Genomic DNA, 7,040 nt, shown 5'->3' on the forward strand with positions numbered 1-7,040 from the left:
ACCTTAGCTTAATTGCACCTTAATGTTTGTTAATATTGTGTTATTGTATGTTTCTTGTTTTATGTATAATGCTTTGGCAATATTGTAAGTGACACAATCATGCCAATAAAGTTCTTTAAATTGAAATTGAAATTGAGAGAGAGAGAGAGAGAGAGAGAGAGGTAATACTGGTTCAAGAGACATAGAGGGAGATAAATCTTCCGATGTAGGATGACAGTGAGGTGAACATCTGATACTAACAAAACTGACACAATGACAGGTGTACAGTATGTACAAATGTAATTAAATAAAGTTAAAGAGAAAAGGATTGACAGTGAGAAGTGACAGAGACGTGTGAATAATAAATGCTTGAATAAAATAATGGGTAATCTTTAGATATCTGATAAGCTCTTGGTTATCCTGGGGTTTGAAATTACATACTAGCATTGGAACAAGCCAATTTATTATTATTATCTTTGTTAAGGTTAGTTAATGTCAATACAGTACATTGTGGTTCAATGTTTGTTCCAGCTAGTTAACTGTTAACAGATACAACGCTAATATCAAAAATATTTTGGTAAAAGATGAATTAAACAAAAAGACAAATAAATGGTGTAGAAGTTATTTTATGTTAACAAAGATATGTAACTCATGTTAACTAATGGGACCTTACTGTAAAGATACATATCGTACTGTACTGCACAATAGCTTAATGTACCACAGTGTACCATACATGTTATGTTAAACCCAGCATAGTAAAAACGGACAAACACAGATGTTGGGTTAATTAACCAAGAAAATGTTTATGTTTGACCCAACAATGGGTTAAAACAACCTAGCATAGAATAACTTACAACCCATAGGCTTTAGGTTTGTCTCTGTTTTCAACCCAGTGAAACATATTTTAAAGTTTCATATCATATCATATCATATATCATATCATATCATATCATATCATATCATATCATATCATATTACACAGCTCGTTGGAATGCTTGATTCTGATTGGTCAGTTGCGACATTTGTAGGTTTGTTATTACCAGATAACAACCGCTAAAAATGTATAACACAAGGTAACTTGGATGCTGCAAATCATTTTGACAGGCACGGTTTAACATTACGCAAAATTAAATATACTGTAATTATGTATTTTAATAACATATGACATTATATTTACAAATTTTAATTAAACCAAATAGCCTGTTCGTGAAATTTGAACATCTTGTACATCTTGAACATCACACTGTAAAACCCTTTTGTAAAAAACGGGTAAAAGTCTGTCAGCAGAGTTTCCAGATGAATTCCGTCAAATTACGGAAAAATTAAAATTTTCAAAATTACGTGCAATAAATTATAAAAGTACATAGATGATTTTACGCTAATTTTAAATGAGTTCATTGTTCTGTAAAATTGGAAGCCCGTCTTTTTAAACAATATAATAAAAAAACATTTATATATGAATTGTTTGTTTAAAATGTATGTAATCTTACATTTCGATTTTTATCTGTAATTTTAATGGTAAAACATTAAACTACAGAAAATATCTGTAAAATACCAATAGACTTTTAGTGTATAATAAAAAACTGAGAAATGCTGTAAAAAATGCTTGTAAAATGTAAACATTTTTTAAAAGTGCAGCTCATTGGAATGCTTCATTTTGATTGGTCAGTAGCATAATTTGCAGGTTTGTTATTCCCAGATATGTATTTTGACATGTACAGTTTAATATTACACAAAAATGTAATAAAAATATGTATTTTAATAACATATATGACATTATATCATATCACCATATCATATGTCATAGTGATTCACATGTGTTTGTAAATGATATGCTCTATCCTAAAACCTGTACTAATTAAACCTCAATGCAATTCAATTAATCATGCTTAATTTCTAAGTAGCAGCGTGTATGTAGTCCATTGTGTATTGTATGTGTACACGAGAGACTCTGGACCTCTGGACCCTTTTAAATGACCGTGAATCATCACCATACTAATCGTTGCCGTCATCATTGGCTCCATGAAAAAGTGGAGCAGAATGAACCAGCGCCTCCTCCATGCTCTTCAACCAATTAACCATCCAATAATAGCACACACAGCGCCACGGCAACACATAGGCATCAGTGAAGATTGAGTCGTGGGAGGGGAAGGATATGGTGATGTAAGCACAAGAATAAGCACATACAGAATGCCCGCTTACGCAGTTAATATGTTGCATATTAAAGAACATATTCAAACGTAGTGACGCACATTTTTCGCTTAGTGACTAAAAACTTGTAGTCCATTCAACATTTCTACATTTCTTATTCCCAACCTTGGCATTGCAAACACCAGGCACCAGTATCAGCTTAGATACAGAAACACTTGGTGCACGTAAAGCAAAGACATTTACGCGCAAACAGACACTTAAAGGGATAGGTGGGGACAGGAGCATCTTGTACATTTCTGGTAAAATGCACCTACTTTACAGGTCCAGGTTAGATTAATGTTTACATGAGTTGTTTTCGGCACTAATGGTTTGGTGTAAGTGTTTGCTCCCATCACCTGATATTTCTCAGCTGTTCTTCCATCAGCTGAAGCACACCTCCATAAACCTCACATACGCACAGTCATAGCAACCAGCCACACGGGATTACAGGTAAACAATGCGCCCGACAGAGTGAAAAATAGGGGAGAAAAGTCGAGAAAGAGGTGTGCCAGGAAAATTTTGCACCATTATGCAAGTCTGCAGAGTCATTATGAAAATGAAATGCTAATATTTGACCCTGTGTACTTTGCCGTCTGCTAAAGAGAAATATATGCATGTTCAATATGTAGAGCACATACAGTATTAATACAACAGTTGTTTACCACGGTGCTGTACAAACTGGGATTAACAAGGTAAACAACATTATAAAACAACTGAACACAAGATTTCCGTCTAAAACAAATGCAAACCAACAAAGTACAATACCTCAGAATAATACAGGCAATTAATAAAAGCAAGTAAAACCCAAAAAACACTCCTGTCTATTCAAAGGCTATCATAAAATAATGTTTTCAAGTAGCGCTTACATTTTTTGAGGGAGGAACATTGCCGAATATCATGTGGTAACCTACATGCAGCGGCATCAGAAGAGGGGTCGCCTCTTGTTTTCCGAGAATTATGAGATTTTGATTTCACTTTAATTTCAATCTTTGGGATAACCTACTCAATATTAAAAATGTCCTTTAAATGTTTTATGTTCTTTACATTATGCAGGATGATTTATGTAGAAAATAGTTAATAAATATAATAAGGGAACTATAATGAATTAATGACATTTTGACAAAGATTATTGAATTAAATATTTTAGTGTAAAAAAGTTAAAAAGCATCATTTTCCAATTTTTCTTACAATGCATTTCCACCCTCAGGTTTTCACAAAACATGAAGCTGATGATGACCAACTTTATCTCAGTATGATCTTGTTTAAAGAGCACCAATTATGCTAATAAATGAGCACGTTAGCACGTTATTGTAATATCCCATAGTACATACATGTTATTAAAACTTGAACTAATGCACTGTGAGTCTTATAAATTGCTTACATACCTCACCGATTTCTGCATGTCTGGAAAACGCTCGGTTTAGTTCCTGTCTCCGCCTCCCAAAATGTCTAGTGTATTCGGATTGGTCAGATGACTACTCAACTGTTATTGGTCAACTGGGTTCGGCGTGTGTTTGAAAGGTTACGCCCCTGACTACGCGTGGGTTTTCCGGTTCTGACTGAGAGTCACAGGCAACGTAAACAAGCGCTATATTTCTCTATAAACGATGGTGTCTGTACTGCCTTACCACTTCAAGCTCGATCCAGAGAGTTCAGACGGCGTTACGATATAAACGATCTCCGTCAATGAACGCGAATGGATTTAACTTTTTTAGGTGTCCTTAGTTCTGCCAGAATGCTAAACGAAGACGAAAATGTGTTGCAAAGACATCCAAAAGGTAATTATAACGTACTACATTACTTTGCAAACTATATGGAAACACCAAATGTAGCACATAGAAAGTATTTTTTGAAATGATTATAAAACTATTTCACTTATTAACATTATTTACTATAGTAAACTTTATTAAAAAAGCCTGCTTACATACTATATTACTGTGCAAACTATATGGAAACACCAAATGTAGCACATAGAAAGTATTTGTTGAAATGATTATAAAACTATTTCATTTGTTAACATTATTTTACTATAGTAAACTGTATTATAAAAGACTGTTTACATACTATATCACTGTGCAAACTATATGGAAACACCAAATGTAGCACAAAGAAAGTATTATTAATTGAAATGAATGTTCTACATTATTTCACTATGGTAAACTTTATTATGAAAAACTGCTTACTTATAAGTGCTATGTTTTTACTTATTAAGTTTTAAGGAGAATGCAACAGGTTCCAGGGCCTCTTACCTGCGTGATTCATCATCCAGGTTTTGCACAAACTGTCTAAATCCCTACACACAGAACATTTATTGTACCGACTATAAGCCTTTGAGGTGAAGGACTAGAGTAAGTTTTATTACATTTTTAAACCAATAACACTAAAGTATCATTATAGTAACAAAATACCCAAAAGAACAAAAGATGTAACTTTAAAGAAAATATAATAGTCAGTCAAAAGTTTTTTTTATTTATTACAAATATATGTTTTAATGTTAAACAATAAACAAATAAACATACTTTAGTAACCATATTGTGCTCTTCTTTCAAAAAATTTTCAATTCATTTCTTACAGCTATCTATTCAGATAAATGGCATATCAAAGCTTTGTCAGCTGGTGCTATTTAAGACGACACTATAAGGTTATCATCCTGTCGTGTGTTGTTCTCCAGATACGCTTGGAGCTTCCTGATCAGATCGGTCACAATTTTGGCTTTCGACGACCCCTGCACTGAAGATGGCATGCAATCACGTCCTCCTTTGAAGGTCTCTCAAACTGTGATGCCAGGTCCATTGGAATCGGGGTTTCCTTCAGCTTATCTTCAAATACCTCATCAAACACAAGCCTGATCACATCATCCACATAACTGTAGAAATATTGCAGTCAATAAATCTTTTGTTTTGATCATTTATTTCCCTGCTTCATACATTAAGTTTTTAATTATGAATGTATTTGAAATAAAACATTACTGCTTACGGTATGTCACTTGTGTGTTTTGGGAACATAGCCTTGTACTTTCCCTCTCCTGCTTTTGTTACGGCTTGGTGACATTGTAATGGATGGCTGCAAGGTACAAATACCTGTAAAATATAAACAAGCAATTAATTTATTGTAAAAGTAAATACTACTTTATTTAACAAAGTTACTAAAATACTTAAATACCTGCACAGCATTCCAATAAATGAGAAAATCAAAATTTTTTTGCTGCAAATCTGAAATCTCAGGTTACGGACGGCAAAGGCATCCACTGATGATGGTGATGGAAACATTGTGAAACGATGCTACTGCCTGGGTTCCTATTATTATGCAGAGAAAAAAAACTTTGTCATCATCAGTTATACATCTAAGACTGGTAGTGGTTTCACTAGCTAAATACATCATTTGTGTTACACACCTTTGCTCCTCATATGCCAGTCTGACTCCTTGTACTGTGTGTTATGATGTTGCATGTTTGCATACAGTGTAGAAGGATGTGTCCAGCTGCGAATCTAGGATATAGACAAATAAAACAAACATGTATTCAGTCAAAAAGAAATATTATAACAATAGAGTACAACGACTATAAATCGTTAGACTATTCATTAAAACGTAAATGTATTACATATTACATGGCCCAACATTAGCAACACACATTATGTGTTTACTTCGTTTCAAAATCTAAGAAAGCTTCAAGTAAATACAACAGTAAAATACATATAACTTTAAACAAATCATCTGTACTTAGAGTTTCTTGAGTTTGATCATGAGAACAAATTTTACCGGTAACAGTTTAGCTGGCATTTGTATTTGTATTTAGCTTAGCAACTTAGCAAGTTTGTAAACATGTCTAAACCAACATCGATAAAAAAAACGATAGTCTGCATAATTCAACATACACGTGTGTAAATATGGTACGTTGTTTATGAAATACAGTATTACAACACAAAACAATTAGCTTGCAAGCTTAGCTCTACACGCACATTATGTTAATCTCCGGTTACCGGTTACGTAATGTACAGTAAAAGGCAAATAATAAACGTGAATACTTACAGCCTGTGATCCAGAAGTGCACAGTAATCCAACTTTCAGGAGGAGACGTCCAGCTTCGGTTCATGAGAAGCAGTTATTGTGAAAACTCCGTGAACAACTTCTGACTGGATTTTTCCGGAACCGTATTAAACATGATGTCCTCTGTGGAAGTCCATAAAGTGCTATTTTTCCCTCGCATCTAAAGAGACAGCGTCTACTCGAGAGATTTAATCGCTTAAACAATGAAACAAGAGTTTGCAAACAGAGTCAAAGCAGGGACTCACAACCTCCGCCATTTTAGCTCTCTTCTGACTCGGCGCTCCCCACCCTCGTCTTTGAGGGCGTACCCAAGCAAAGCAGAGAGGGCTGAACTATGATAATGTTGGTCTTATCTACGTCACTAATCCCAGGAAGTAAACTGTTGCCTACAATCCGAGTGTTTTTTGTAGTCCTCGAACGTTAGAGACGATAACTCGCGTCATCGTTTTCTTTGAGGTATGTACTTTTTGAATATCGTTAGCATGTACTAATGCACACTTACACACAAAAGGATGTTTAAAAACCTGTATCCCATAATAGGTGCTCTTTAAAAAAAACATTGTGTGTGCCTCAGTGAACCTTTTTCAAATTTGAAAGTGACAAAAAAGGGTCAAAAAATTGTCCCAAGCTCTCACTGGGGCAGTAACTTTAAAAAAGGTCCCAATATTTACTATTTAGGTACAGATATGTATACATTTGGTACCAAGTTTTTCGAGGGCGCTCGATGGGAAGTTCGTTACAACATGTAGCCCGTCATGTGTGTGGTTCCTTATTTCAAAATATGTGTTCTGCGCGTGGAGTGATCCCATGTGCATCATGTGTCT

At 34.5% G+C, this 7,040-nt stretch overlaps 1 long non-coding RNA gene across 1 annotated transcript; it reads right to left on the bottom strand.

Moving 5' to 3' along the window:
- Window positions 1-4,709: 4,709 nt before the first annotated feature.
- Window positions 4,710-6,734, bottom strand: LOC141282995 (uncharacterized). The gene is made up of 5 exons (XR_012337940.1): window positions 6,199-6,734; window positions 5,564-5,657; window positions 5,332-5,465; window positions 5,146-5,249; window positions 4,710-5,035 (listed from the first exon to the last, which is right to left on the bottom strand). It is a non-coding gene; the product is annotated as an uncharacterized lncRNA (long non-coding RNA).
- Between the last annotated feature and the right edge of the window lie 306 nt (window positions 6,735-7,040).

Source organism: Paramisgurnus dabryanus, chromosome 1, assembly GCF_030506205.2.
Source record: "Paramisgurnus dabryanus chromosome 1, PD_genome_1.1, whole genome shotgun sequence".
NCBI classification, from domain to species: domain Eukaryota; kingdom Metazoa; phylum Chordata; class Actinopteri; order Cypriniformes; family Cobitidae; genus Paramisgurnus; species Paramisgurnus dabryanus.